The 15,008-nt window shown below is 54.7% G+C and overlaps 1 protein-coding gene across 2 annotated transcripts in view; it reads left to right on the forward strand.

Annotated features, from left to right (window-relative positions):
• Positions 1-15,008, forward strand: part of STK32C (serine/threonine kinase 32C) — a 101,439-nt gene that overhangs the window by 37,224 nt on the left and 49,207 nt on the right. The window contains exon 1 of one of the 2 annotated variants that reach the window (XM_070633515.1): positions 6,510-6,724. The exons of the other annotated variant lie outside the window; for it this stretch is intronic. The gene's annotated coding sequence lies outside the window, so the exon portion shown is untranslated. Of the gene's footprint in view, positions 1-6,509; positions 6,725-15,008 lie in introns of those variants that run through there. 2 annotated transcript variants of the gene reach the window in all.

Consider the following 15,008-nt stretch of genomic DNA (forward strand, 5'->3'; position numbering starts at 1 on the left):
ATCTCATTTTCTGGGGCCAACCTGGTGGCACAGTGATTAAGTGCGCACGTTCTGCTTTGGCGGCCGGGGGTTCGCGGGCTGGGATCCCGGCTGCGGACATGGCACCACTTGGCAAAAGCCATGCTGTGGTAGGCGTCCCACATATAAAGTAGAGGAAGGTGGGCACGGAGGTTAGCTCAGGGCCAGTCTTCCTCAGCAAAAAGAGGAAGATTGGCAGCAGTTAGCTCAGAGCTAATCTTCCTCAAAAAAAAAAAAAAAAATCTCATTTTCCAATGCTTTGTTGGTTTTCTATTAGAAATCCAATACATTTTCTCTATAGATCTTGACACCTGTGACCTTGCTGATTAATTCACTTATTAGTTCTAGCGGGTTTGTAGCTTCCTTAGGATTTTCTCTGTAGACAGCTGTGTCATCTGTGAATCAAACATTTTGACTTCTTTTCCGGTGTGTCTTTCCCACTTCTTTTCTTATGTCGTTGGCTAGGGCAGTACCGTGTTGAAAAGAAGTGGTGAGAGGGGACAACCTTGCGTCGTTCCCCATCTGAGGGGGAAGGTGTTCAATATGTTGCTGTGAAATGTGGTTTTAGCCGCAGACTTTTTGTAGCTGTTGTTTTGTAGACGTCCGTGGCGACAGTGAAGAAGTTCTGTTCTCATTTGCTGAGAGCCTTCACCACCAGTGGCTGTACACTTTGATCCATTTTCTGCGTCAGCTGAGGTGATCACGTGATTTTCCTTCTTTATTCCTCTTAGTGTAGCGACTGACAGTGATTGAGTTTCAAAGTTAAACCAGCCTTGCATTCCTGGCATAAACCCCACTTGGTCATGACTTATTGTATTTTTTATATATTTGCTGCCAATATGCTGATATTTTGTTAAGGAATTTTGCATCTATGCTCATGAGGAATATTGGCCTGTCATTTTTTTTTTCTTGTAATATCCTTGTCAGGTTTTGATATTAGGAAAATGCTGGTCTTATAAAACAAGTTAGGAAGTACTCATTTTCTCTATTTTCTAAGTGAAATTGTGTAAGATTGCTATTGTTTCTTCCTTAAAAATTTGATAGAATTCACCAGTGAAGCCATCTGGGCAGGACTTCTTTTTTATAGGGTGGTTTTCAATTATGAATGCATTATTTTAAAAAGCGAATAAAGGGCTGTTCAGGTTGTGTATTTCTTTTTGGATTTGTTTGGTAAATTGTGTATTTCAAGGAATTTTTCCATTTCATGTATATAGTATAATTTGTTGGCGTAAAGTTATTCATAATACTTCTTTATTCTCCTTTAAATGCCTGTAGGGACTGTAGTGACATCCTCTTTCTAAAGTTCTTAATATTTGTGTTTTCTTTCTTTTTAAAAGGATCAATCTTCCAAAGGTTTCCTCAATTTTATGACTCATAAAAACAACTCTGGGCTTTGTTGATATTCCTCTAGTGTCTGTCTCTACTTAACTGATTTCCGATCTTTATTGTGTCCTTCCTTCTACCTTAGATACACTTTGTTCTTCTTTTGCCGTCTTCTTGTTTTCTAATGTAAGTACTTAAAACTATAAATTTCCCTCTTCGCACCACTTTGGCTGTATCCTCCAAATTTTGATGTCTTATTTTCCAACTTGTATGTACCTAACAAAATAGCCTCAAAATGTGTGAAGGACCTGCAGAGCGGAATAGATCAATCCAACATTGTAGCGGGAGATTTCAGTAGTTCTCTCTCTATTATCTTTAGTTCAAGGAAACACAACTGCACAAGGGAATAAAAGATCTAAATGTTACGATTAACAATGAACACAATAATGGATCTACGTAGAATTCTGCATCCAATAATTAGAAAATAGGTATTTTCTAAAACAAAGAGGGAATCTCTATAAAAATTTAACTCTATATAAATGAAATTACATAGCATCTACTGCTGCATGTCTGGCTTCCTTCCCTTGATGTGTCACATCTGTGAGATTCATCCAGGCTGTTGTGTGCATGGGTGGTCCATTCATTCTCTTTTCTGTCTGGAATTTTTTGTGTGAACAGATCACACTCTATTGAGCCATTCTACTGAGGTTGGGCATTTGGGGTAGTTCCCAGTTTTCAACCATTCCAAGTTTCTGGTGCCCGTCTTTTGATGACATGTGTGTGTATTTCTGGATGTGAATTGGCTAGAGCACAGGATATTCATTGACTCAACTCTGCCAGCTGTTAGGAAACAGTTTTTGAAGTGATTGCGCAGTTCCACTGTGTCAGCAACGTATGAGAATTCCAGTTGCTTGCATCTTGGCTGACCTTTGTTTTGTTAGCTTTTTTTGTTTTAGGCATTCTGGTGGGCATGAGGTGGTTTCCCTCTGGGCTTTATTGTCATGTCCCTGGTGGCTGAAAAGCTGATCTCCCTTTCATGTTGACGGGGCATGTGGATATCCTCTTTCCTGAGGTGCCTACTCAGGAACTTTACTGTTTCTCTGTTGTTTTCAGTCTTTTTCTTGTTGGTTTTTTAGGGGTTCTTTATGTATTCTAGACGTTTCCTGGATATCTTTGTTGAGTGTACATATTGCAGGCCCACCCTCCCACCCTGAAGACTCCCTCTCCTCTCCGGGCGGCACACCATGATGAGCAGCACTCAGCCGTGGGGATGGTTTCACAGGACCGATCAAGTCATCCATGTTACCGTGTTCAGTTTATTGTGTGTCAGTTATGCCTCAGTCAGACTGTAAAAAACCTTGTACAGTGGCAACAACTAACACAAGACGTCTGTGTGGAGAAATGAATCCCAAATAAGTGAAGACACGTAGCGTATTAGTGGATATAAACATCCTGACGCTGTCGTTTTCTCAAAATTGATGGACAGAGTTGCTGAATTCCAAAGGAAAAAGCAACCCTACAGAGTTTTTGTGGAAATTGACAGACTGATTGAAAATTTATTTGGAAGAACCAGGGGCCCCTGAGAAGAGTGAGTGGCAGCCCATGGCAGCTTTCTCTACTAGAGGTCAGAGGTTACCGTGAGGTTAAAATTAGGAGAGTTGCAGCATTAGTTCCAGATCGACAGACCAAGGGGAGGACACAGAGCCAGCCACACTAGGCACAGGTGCGCCTGGTTAAGTTGGAGGCAGCCTCGCCTCGGGATTCTTAATCAAGGACTTCAGTAAGAAGGGGGTGCATCAGTCAGGGAAATGGGAAGTCTGAGGGTGCCACTGGTCCAGGAGGAGGGCTGAGTGGATGTTGACGGCTGTCATCCTCCATCTCACGGCTCTGCTGTCCTTCTGCCAGCCTCACGCTCTGACGAGCTCCCCTAGAGAGCGGTGACAACCCCACCTGCTCCTCCATACATCTGTTCTGCCCCTGCCACCCTGGGGGACGCTTCTCCCGTGGTTCCGGAAGCCCAGGGCTGGCTCCTATTGGACACCTTCACTCTGGTGGGCTAGGCCTGGGCAGGGTGTGCCTGGGAGCTGGATCCCTGGAGAGTTGGGGGCTGTGGTTGGAAGGAGGAGAGCAGGTGGTCAGGCAGGGCCGGTGGCCGCAGGGGGCTGACTCCGCAGAGCCTGGCTTCGTCAGCCCGTGCCTCCCTCCAGAGGGCCATCGGCATTCACGTCAGCTCTCGCATCCTTCCAGACAGAACCTGCTGCTGGCTGCCGTGACGGGTCAAGGAAATGGAACGCTGCCTCGAGTGCTTTTTTTGAAACTAGGCTGAGTATAAATAAAATAACAGGTTTGATGGAGGGGGCTTGGATTTGTGTGAGTTTAACATAGTTTAATGTTGTTTGTGAAGAAAGGAGCTCAGTCAGAATAGAGCTGCCTTAGCTAGGCACCCAATTTCGTTACCTCTTCCATCAAGAAGAAGTAGGATTCACGACTGTCCTGCCCCCTTGCCTCCCACCCAGGGCAGTCACCTTGAAAGAGGAAACCCACATATATCCCGTACATACCTGATTTGGTCATGAGTCACTTTTTAAAACAATTATTTTTTTTAAAACAATTATTTTTTTAATTGAGGTGAAATTCACCTAACGTAAAATTTGCCATTTTAAAGTGAGCAATTTGGTAGCATTTAGTGCCTTCATGGTGTCATGCAACCACCACCGCTCCATCTAGTTCCAAGACATTTCCATCACCTGAAGCAAACCCTGGGCCATTAAGCAGTCACTCCCCGTCCCCCCGGAGCCCCTGGCAACCACAAGTTTACTTTCTCTCTCTAGATTCGCCTGTTCCAGACATTCCATATAAATGAAATCATAGCGTACGGTGTTTGTGTCTGTTTTCTTCCACTCAGCATGGTGTGTTCAAGGTTCATCTGTGTTCTGTTGTAGCATTTGTCAGAACATCATTCCTTTTCATGGCTGAATAATATTCCACGGGATGGCCAGACCACATCGTGTTTATCCCTTCACGAGCTGATGGACACTTGGGTTGTTGCCACCTTTCGCTGTGTCGTGGGTTACCTTCTCTGTGGTCTGTCTCTCACACAAATTTCTCCAGGTCTATATTCAGGCCGACTCGCTGAAACGCACTCCTGAGTTTTTAAACGTGTTATTCTGTTTATTAACTTATCCACACAGTGGACTCCGTCCCAGCCCGAGTTGGAATGTTACCATTGACCCCATCCTTGTGCTCCCTACAAGGCACACAGCGGCTGGGTTTTGTGGCTATATTTCCCTAAAGTTTTAAAACCTTTCTCAAGTGTGCATGCCCGAACCACACGTGGCTCAGCCTCGCCTGTGCCTGAACCTTAGGAAGTGGCCGTCACGCCTGCTGCCTTCTGGTCTCGTCAGTGGGATCAGGATCTGGGCCCGGGCAGGGCCAGCCTCCGGGTCTTCCCCACCTCGGCCGGGTGCTGCTCTGAACTTTGCGCACAGGGGAGCCCGTCCACCTGCAGGCATAGTGACTGGCCTCCGGGTTGTAGGGTGTGGACGCTTCTCTGTGGGGTTGACTTGCTGAGACAACAGAACACCAGGGCCCCTGGGCCCACTGACGTCTTTCCACGTCAGTTTAGAAAGTAGCGCCTCTGCTCACCCTGTAGTCAGAGGCCTCCAGGGCGTTGCGGACTGGGCGATGGACAGCCCTTCTCCTCGGTGTGGATCGGACGGGCTTGAGGAGCCGGGCAGGGAGATTTTGCAGTTTCCTCAAGAAGCCCCAGACCCCTTCCTCCATCTCTCTTTCCTCCCAACAGGAGCCTGGACGTGCGGGAAACAGGCTGTGTCCACTTGGTCTCGTTCTGCTGCAGCCCGGCTCTGGCCTGAGGGGTGCGGTCACGTTTTGGCTGCAGGGTGGGTGGAAGGGAAAGATGCATCATTACTTCCCGAGGAGGTTGTCCAGGACCAGTGATCCACCCCTCGCGGCGTCTGTGTGATGACATGGGCGCCAGGCCCGCCTGCCAGCTCCCCGAGGGGACACAGTGACTGTAGGTTCAGGGTCTGTGTTCGTAGCCCCTTGAGGCTGCTGTGGCATTTGGGGCGACCTTCAACTGGGCCTTGTCTCTCCCTGTCCCTGGCACCCCTCTGCATGTGGTGATGTGCGTCGTCCGTGATGAATGGTGCCCGCGAGGCCCCTGTGGTCCATGCAGGAGTGCTGAGGGCGGGGGCCTCGTCATCAGGTGCCTGGTCCCGGCCCGGCCTGAGCTGGGTTCTCTGCATCAGAGCAGTGGTTTGTGTCTCCCGGTTCCTGATGCTGTCTGCTGTTGGGGTGAGCCTGAGCCGCAGGCCTGCCCCTGGAGTGACACGGTCCCCTAGGTGAGGGCTGGGAAGCAGGCACCCGGGGACGGGCCAGCTGGGGGCCCTGGCTTCCTGAGAGGGGCCGGGTGGGCGGCCCTTGTGCTGGGCCCTCTGCTCACCCTGAGTCTCTACCTGTGACTCATTGGCTCTGGAAGAGCTCGGTCTCCCGTGGGTCGTGGTTTGACGTTGCCCATGGTACAGAAGCCTCTGTGTGTGTGTGGCGTCGGGGGAGGGGGTGGGAGGCTGGGTTTGGGGCCTGGGTGGCATCTGTTGCCCTGCATGCAGAGACTGGCCAGGGCTGAGGAGGTGGTGGGGAGCAATTTTGCAATGGCTCTGGCTGGGCTGTGGACAGAGACAGGCCACCTGCCCCCCTAGCTGGTCAGCCTTGCTGACACCGTGTCTTGTCTTCTGACCGGCCACCTGCGTGGAAGCTGCCATTGTCCCCACTCTGGCCGGGTTTTTCCGGGTGGGCCTTTGGTGCAGCTATCTCTGGCTTAGCAGGCAGGGTCCAGCCGAGGAGGCTGCTTGGGGCCAGTCTCCGTGTCTGATGGTGTGGGGCGTGGAGGACGTGCCCTCCGTCGGAGGGCTGTTTCTGGGGACGGCTCTGACGCAAGCCCCCAGCCTGGTGACCCCTCTTTCCTGGCCCTGGGGCTTTGCTGTACTTTTTCCCTGTATCAGACTTAATGCTGTTTGTATGCAACGTGCATGGCCCTGGGCCTCGGTGACGTACGCCCTGTCCTTGTCCAGTGACAAGAAACTATGGCAACCCAGATTAATAGTTAACCAGCTGCCACGTGTAGGCTGATGGATCTATTAAGCCCAGTTGAAAACGCTCGGCTCCTTCATTGAAGTTACTTGCCTCGCAGGGTGTTGTGTCCCAGAAAGTCTGGAGTTTGCATTTCTCAGGGACGCTGCAGGAAGCTCTGAAATGTCCAGACAATCAGTTACACCCTACCCTTGGTGGAGGAGAGGATGTGCAGGGCCGGGGTCCCACCTGGTCAACGGTGTCTGGGGAGGCTGATAGGAGGCACCCACATCAGGTAGGAACCGTCTCCCAGCCTGTGGTCTGGGGGCCCCAGTTGGGGAAAAGGGTAGAAGCAGCATTTAGTCTAAGCCATGCTGCGAGCGGATGTCAGCCAGAAGCCCCGGGACTGTCTGCTTTTTTGGACCCACAGGGGTGCAGGAGCCTTTGGGGGTTCCCCCCGTGAGCCTAGAATTCTGGTGAGTGAGGGCCTGTGGGCACAGGTCAGTTTGTGCGTGCACAAATGTGCGTGCAGGTATGTATAAACAAGCGCATGTAAACACACACATAAAAAAGCATGCACACACACAGTACACACGTGCATGCATGCAATACACCAATGCCATACAGACACATGTGTAGACACACACAAGTGTGTATGCATGCACACATGCACACACAAACATGTTCATATGAATGTACATACGTGTGTGTGCACACAATACACATGAGTGCACATGACTCGCCCAGACTCCCTGTCCTCAGTCAGGCCGTGTGTGGCACCCCCACCCTGGCACCCTGGGCACCTGATTGGTCGTGGATCCTCCTGAAGTCACCCACAGAAAACCCCAGAAAATAATAAGTGTCGGTGAGGACGTGGAGACATTGGGACCCTTGTGCACTTTGGGAACGTGAAATGGTGCAGCCTCTGTGGAAAACAGTATGGTGGCTCCTCAAAAAATTAGAAATAGAACTCCCATGGGGCCGGCCCTGTGGCCGAGTGGTTAAGTTTGCACTCTCTGCTTCGGCGGCCCGGGGTTTCACCGGTTCGGATCCTGGGTGCAGACTGATAGCACTGCACATCAGGTCACGCTGAGGTGGCGTCCCACACAGCACAACCAGAAGGACCTGCAGCTAGGACACACAGCTATGTGCTGGGGGGCTTTGGGAAGAGGGAAGAAAAAAGAGTGGTAACAGATGTTAGCTCAGGGCCGATCTTAAAAAAACAATTAAAAACAGAACTACCATGTGATCCAGCAACCTCACTTCTGAGTGTCTACCCAAAAGAGCCGACAGCAGGTCTGGAAGAGCTATTCCTACAGGCCTGCTCACAGCAGCATCATTCATAATAGTTAACACGTGGAGGCAGCCGGAGTTCAGCCAACAGATGGATAAACAGGATGTGGTGCCTAATGCAATGGAATATTATTCAACCTTGAAAAGGAAAGAAATTCTGCAATGTGTCACAACATGGATGAACCTTGAGGATGTTATGCTCCATGAGATAATCCAGTCACAAAAGGACAAATACCGTGTAACTCTCCTCACGTGAGGTCCCTCGAGGGTCAGATTCACAGAGACAGCAAGGAGATGGTACCAGGGGCTGGGGCGGGGCCTGGGGAGTGAGTGTTCAATGGGGACAGAGTTTCAGTTTTGCAAGATGAAAGAGCTATGGAGTGGATGGTGGTGGTGTTTGCACAACGTTTAATGCCACTGAACTACACTTACAAATGGTTCCGACGGTGAGTTTATGTCATGTGGACTCAGTGTTCTTGTGAGAAGACCAGTGGTGGTGCTGCCCTGCGCGGTTCTCTGCCAGTCACCTGAGCTTTCCAGGGCCTCTCGGGGCGGGCTGGGCCGGGGTGGGGCCTGTTCTGATTTCCCAGGTCCGTGTGTCTCGGTCGCAGGAAGGTTGGGCCTTGAACAGCCTTCTGACACTTATGAATTTACGTTTTGAAGAGATGACCTCAGAGCATTTAGAGTTTTCACCTGGCAGTGGTCTTCTTCTGGCTGAAATATTTAACGGCTGGCTTAGGAGGTGGCCAGTGTCGTTTGCTGGTTGTTTCCCACACGTGGAGGGGCTTTTGCTGGGCACGCGCTTCCCACCTGCACCTCTGGGCCTCCGTAGCCCACCAGGCCGCCCACCCCATCTGCCCGCCTGCGTGAAGATGTAGAGGCTGTGGGGAGAGAGCCAGCTGGGCGGTTCTCCTGCCTGCACCCCTCCCGCCCTGTGCCCCGTAGGCCGAGGGCCAGGATGGCCTGCCCCCACCCCCACAACAGGGACTCTGAGGATCAGCCTCTGGGAGGGGGCGCTCTGATGGGAGACCCCGATTGGAGACCCCCTCCTGCTCAGATCAGGAATCTCAGCATCTGGATGGCAGGGGACAGCGCCTGGTGGACCAAGGCCTGGAGGGGCGGGGACCCTCGAAGGCCACGGGCAGCAGGGCAGGTACCCCTTGTCCCCGCAGCAGGTGCCTGCCCTGCCCCGAGTGCCCCATCCTAGAAGCAGGCTGAGGCTCCAGTCTGGGGGTGACCAGAGCCAGCCAGGGCACCAGGGGACACCTTCTCCCCGGAGACTCGGACTCCGGGCCTCGCCACCGTCCCCCACTGGGTGCTGAGTGCACAGAGGAGACGTGCGTACAAGGAGGGGCGGGCTCCCTGGACCTCCCACCTTTGTCCCGTGCTGCTGCTCCCTGACCAGCCCCCTTGCTGTTGCAGGGCAAACCCACATCGGGGTTCAGGGCTCGCTGCTCTGCAGGCCTATTTCTCCTTCTCCCTCTCCCTGACCCCGCTCCCAAGCCAGGGCGGCCCCGCCAGCTCCCAGGCCTCGGTGCAATCCTGTCTGTCTGCACATCGGGACTGTGAGCCCCGGCGCAGGTTCAACGGCTGGTGCAGGGGGTGAAGTGGCACCGAGGTCCTAGAGGTCTGTCCCTGCTGGTGGTGCTGGAGCGGCCTGAGCACCTGGTGGTGAGGGGCAGCCAGCATGGGCCTTGGACAGCGGGACCCCTCTCGGCAGCTGGGGGAGGCACTACTGCTCACAACAACGGGAGGTGGCTGGAGCCAGAGCACCCCAAGCCCTGGCTGCCCCGGGGCGATGCCCTGCCTGTCCTGTCCCGAGTGACCTCCCAGCAGGCCCTGGAGGAGCTGGGCCCAGCAGCCAAGATACTGTATTGATCTGGCTGTCGCCCTAATCACTAATTTATGAAAGTTTCCGGTGCTGTCTGAGGATATCAGTATGAGACACCGGAACACAATTCCAGACTATTTTAGGCCGGACGGGATCCAGGATAAACAGTGGTCGTCTGGGAAGTTGCCACTAAGCGTGTTTTATGGGCCGAAGCATTTCCTGTAAGTAGATGTGGAGGAGGGGGACGGGCAGGCAGGATGCTGACCCCAGAGTCCCAGAGTCCAGCCTGTGGGCGGGCAGGCGCCAGCACCCCTTGGCTTCTGATCTGCAGCCACGTGGCCCTGGGGCTCTGGGCGTCTTCCTGGGCATCAGAAGCCAGGATTGTTCCAGAACCCAGGGCCCCCGGAGGCCTCAGCTGTGTCTCTTGGCTGGTGTCACATCCCCGCTCTGTCTGTTTCTCAGAAAAGACAGGGTGAGGGCCTTGCTCCCGCCCTCGGGCCGGGTGCTGTGCTGGAAGGGGCTGCAGTGGTGCCGGGCGCAGGGCTGTCCTGTGCCCTACAGCTACAGACACAGACAAGCAGGAGGCCCGTGAGGCAGGGTGGGGAGGGGCTGGCAGAGGCTTCCTGGAGAAGAGCCTGGGGGCTGAGTAGGGTGGCCAGGAGGGATCAGGCGGGATCGTAGAGAGTGGGTGGAGGTGCCTGGCTGGGTTGTCCCAGGCTGGTGGGCAGCACACAGGATGCTTGGCCGTCGCCAGGTTTCAGCCCCCCTTGGGGCTGAGGAGTCTGGAGTCAGAGGCCAGAGCAGACAGCCGTTTCCCCATTTGACCTTCCTGCCCGGGGGCCTCAGGACACCCTCGGGGCCAAGGAGACCTGTGGCTCAAGGGGCCCCTGCGAGGCGCCAGGCAGTCAGAAGAGGAACTCCATCCTCTCTCTTCTGCCTCTAGGGCCCCGCGGTCCTTACCAAGAGTTTGCTGGCCTCTCTAGCTCGTTTTTTCTTCTGTAAGATGGGAGCATTGACCCCTCTCCAGGCTGCTCTGAGAACTGGAAGCCATGAGGAAGAGGAGGCCTTCTCGAAGCGCCTGCCCATGGCGCCTGCCACCGTCCACCTGTTGGGTCTTGGTTCCCCACAGGCCCGTGGCCTCGGAGTACGGGTGATGGTGAGCTGGTCAAGGCCTCAGTGTGTCTCTGAGGTGACCGTCTGTGAGCACTCTGGCCTGCATGCAGGTGTCCTGTTTTCCCAGGCGGGCCGGCCCAGGCGCCCGAGGAGGCAGTGCAGGGCCCGTGTTGGCCTGCGAGGGCCAGGCGGGACCTTCCGCAGAGGCCACACAAGCCCTGCAGACAGCAGGCCTCAGAGTTGGGTGGATGATTTTCTTCGAGAGTTTTCTGGGTCATAGAATGTGTGACAAAATTTTATCAGCTTCTGCATGAATGTCATCAACAGTAACATTTATTATTACAGCTTTCTAGATAATTCCCAATTCTGGTATGGAATTTCCTGAGGACGAGGGCGCGGGTCCTACCTGAGGACACTGTGAGGGCCAGGCATCTCCTAGGAGACTGGGTGAGGCAGGCTGGGAAGGCAACGGTCTGGGGCCAGGTTCCGGGTACAGCCCCCACCCAGGACTTGCCCTGTGGCCGTGGGCAGCTCACTGTCCACATGACGTCTCTGCAGACTGTCTTGGGCAGCCACTTCCCGTGGCCTTGAAGGCATTACGACAGGACCCTCCCAAGGCCTTGGGACCTGGGGTGGGGGGCGCTGGGAGCCGGGGTGCCCCTCCAGGTCTGCTGGGGCACCTTCCGTGGGCACGTGCATTGTGTCACTAACAACAATAGCGGTGACTCACGACTCTGCTCTGGCTCTATTTTTACACTCCCGGGCTCATCCCCTCTCTTGCCTTCTTCGTTGGGGGCAATTTTTGTCTGTTTTAGGAAAGGCCCTGGCTTATGAAAGGACCTCATTTTCACCCTGAGATTTCACTGGACTCAGAGCTTTCCCAAGATGGCTCGTTGGAAAGGCTTCTCTGCCCACCCAGGGCCGGACACACACGAAAGGCAGACCATTGTTTTATTTTTAGGGAAAACGTGTCCGAACGTTACCTAACATCTTGCTTTGCATTTTGCGGTCAGTGCACGAGAGCCAGCATTTCAGCTCTCCCTGCCTGCTCTGTCCAGGGTATGTGGCTGTGGCATCGTACTGTGGGAGTGACCGCCCCCTCCCCTCCCTGCAGCCCACCTTTTCCAGTGAGCCCACCGGCCCATCCCTTCCCAGGACCTGCAGAACCGATGATGCAGCCCACATCCAGGCCGAGTGTGACCGTCCAGGGGCTCGTGTGTTCCCAGGCCTGTTCCCAGCACAGTTACAGCGAGTTGCGCGTCCCCAGGAAACCTGAAGTGGTTTCTGTGAGTCTCACTAGAAACAAGGGTGTTGGAGCGTTGACCGCGCTGGAAAAGGGCTCCTGAGATTGGATGAGAAACTGTGAGGATGTTGTCGAATGCCACCTGGGGGAGTTCTGTCGGGGCTGTGGGCTCAGTGCTAGGACAAGCCATGAGAAAGCTGCTCCACGATCGATGGGCTCAGTTCGGTGACCCTGAGCCAAGCCAGCAGCCCTCAGAAAGGACCTGGCGTGGGCTCCCCCGAGGCAGGGGCGGTGCAGGAGGGCTGGTGTTGCATCTCGACCATGGGGAAACAGAATGAAAATCTCCCTCCGCTCACGGTCAGTCAGCTGCATCAAGATGACCTATTTTCGTAGCAGCTCCAATTCTGCAAAATAAAAGCCTTCCTTGAAGAACAGATATTCTTAAAACCCTTGTTTTTAAATATTTATCTGTACCAGGAAGAGTATGTGCCGTGCCTGCGCGGCCGTGTTGCAGGAGGGTCTGGGGGACTGGAGCTCAGAGCTGCGTTGTTTCCTTGCAGGCGTGACGCGCAGACACGCTTCCTGCTTGCAGGACTTACATTCCTGGGAAGGAGATGCGTGAATGTTAGATGGGATTGCTGGGGTCGAGTGACCTTTTCCTTTTCCCTGTGTTATAATGTTGGAGGCATCGATGCAGGGGCAAGTGTGCCTACAGCATTACACAGCAACACGCCACCTTTAAGAACGCAGCACACTGGTCTCGGTCAGCCATGACTCAGGGACCCCCGGCTGGTGCTATCAGTTCTTTGCCCAAATGTCGGCTTCCAAAACATCCCCCACGCATGACCTTGTAAAAAGTAGCGATGCCCCCACCCCTCTTCTTGCTTTATTTTCCTCCCAGGCACTGTGTTGTTTGCTGGCTTAGTGTCTGTCTCCCTGCACTGGAGTGTGCACTCCAGGAGGGCTCCTCCCTGCCTTCTTTCAGGGTCCAGGACAGGCCTGGCACATGGTTCCTGCAGCAGCCTCCAACCTTGGCTCGCTCAGCGGTGCCCAGCCTCCCACACAGATTGTGGCCAGAGCCCTCAGTCGGACAGGGCTAAGGTCTAGCCCCGAATGGCCCGGGAGAAGCAGTGCCTTCTCCGAGAGGTAGGGGTGTCAAGGGCCCGTCCAGGGCTCGGGCGGCTTCTGGTACCACGTGCAGGGCAGCAGGGCCCTGTGAGGCTGCAGACCTGCCTGGAGGGATGGAGGGTCAGAGGACAAGAGGACAGAGGCTCCCAGGACACCAGGGTGGTGACCTACGTCTGTGGGTAGTGGAGGGTTTGCATGCGAGGCTTGGGGATCAACGCCCCACGGGCCCGAGGTTTGGTACCACCAGGGCTGCCAGAGCCTGTCTGGGGCTGAGGGTGGGGTGGGGGTGAGGCAAACAGACAGGGCTCGCTGCTCCCACCCCTACTTGGGTTAGCACTCCGTGGCTGCTGGGCTCGTGCACTCTCAGGACACTGCCGTGCCTTCCCACTGATGGGTCAGCACCCCACCCCGGGCGAGAACCACCTTTACCCTCCACTTCACCCACCCTGGTGGCTCCAGCCCCTCCCCGGCAGTGGGGGCTGAACTTCACCTGGAAGTGGCTCTGACTTCTGTGCAGTAGCTGGAAAGTCAGGACCCCGACTCCTCCCTGCCCCGTGTCTTAAGGAGTGGGAGTAGTATGAGCTCAAAACTACCAGGCTGCTGGGGAGGCCACAGGCAGCCAGCGTCCTCCGCCACCCCCTGCTGCTCTGGTTCTGAGCCGGCAGGTCTGCTAGCGTCTCCTCGGCTCAGATTCCCCCTCCATTAAACCCTCCACAATACCCGCCTTTACAGGGTTTCAGAGTGGAGTGGGATACTTGCTGTGGGTTTCCTTATGCTTCTGACATATTACTTAATACCCTTTAGTTCCCATCTTTCTTGTCCTGGAAAGACTAACATCTGGAATTTGTGCTTTTCTCTAAAAATGCTGATTATCTTGGCTAAGATCCCTTGCTAACTCACGGCTGGGGGGTGCCAATGCTTGGGGCGTTGTGCTGACGGCTAGGGACTGGCGGCCAGGTACACCACAGCAAGCTGCCCACGGGAGGGGAGGCGCCTAACCTCTGCTCCCGGGGCTGCGCTGGACTGGACCTCTGGCCACCAACACGCTGGGGCCAGGTCTCTGAACAGCAGGACGCCCTCTGTGGGCTCTGTTCTTAGCGTGGGCAGCGTCCACGGCCCTCATCCTCAACTCCGTGTCGGAATAGCTGAGGCTGTGCTGACAGTGCTCTCAGACGTGCTGGGCCTCCTGTGCTTCTGAAGTGTGCAAAGACATGTCCATAAGCATCTGGGACCAGGTTCTCCAGGTGCTGTGAGGCCTGATGGAAAAGAATGAGAGCCAGGAGCCACGTGGCAGGCCCTGTCATGGGTATGGGGAGGCGGGGCGCAGGCCTGGGGGTGGCGACCTGTGAGGGCACGGACCTGGGGATACAGACCCAGGATAGAGGTGGGGCCAGCCGCTGGCCTGGGTCAGCTGGAGCAGGCAGGTGCTGGGGGGGAGGTAGCAGGAAGCGAGGCTGGCCTGGGCCCTGGGCAGAGATGGGCGCCTGGGGCACTGAGGAACAAGGAGGGGAAGAAACACGCGTGGACCTTGTGGAATCTCCGTCTCACGTTAAGGAGGAAGCATCAGGTTCAAAACAGAAGTGGGAGCCCTGGGAAGCATGTCCAGACTCCTCTCTGTTCAACAAGGATTCCCGCTAACCGCGGGGCTGCCGTGCAAACAGGAGTGTCTTTCAAGAGGGTTGTGACTTTAAGAAAAGCTGCAATTTCCAATGATCCCTTTCTCACTGATTCTGTCGAGAAAGTCAACAGAAGTAAGGACTCATGCGCTTTCACCCAGGCCTGTGGTCTGCCCCCCGGAGAGGCCATGGTCCTGTGCCCGCCTCCGTTATTAATCCTGGGGCTGTTGCAGGCTCCACTTAGGCTCATCCAGCAAATCCCACGGGGCCGACCCTGCCCCTCCAGACTCAGCAGGAGGGTGGGGAGCCTGCTTCTGAGGCTCTGGGCTGCCCTGAGACCCCGGGGCTGCCTGTT

The sequence above is a fragment of the Equus przewalskii genome, chromosome 1 (genome assembly GCF_037783145.1).
Source record: "Equus przewalskii isolate Varuska chromosome 1, EquPr2, whole genome shotgun sequence".
Taxonomy (NCBI): Eukaryota; Metazoa; Chordata; class Mammalia; order Perissodactyla; family Equidae; genus Equus; species Equus przewalskii.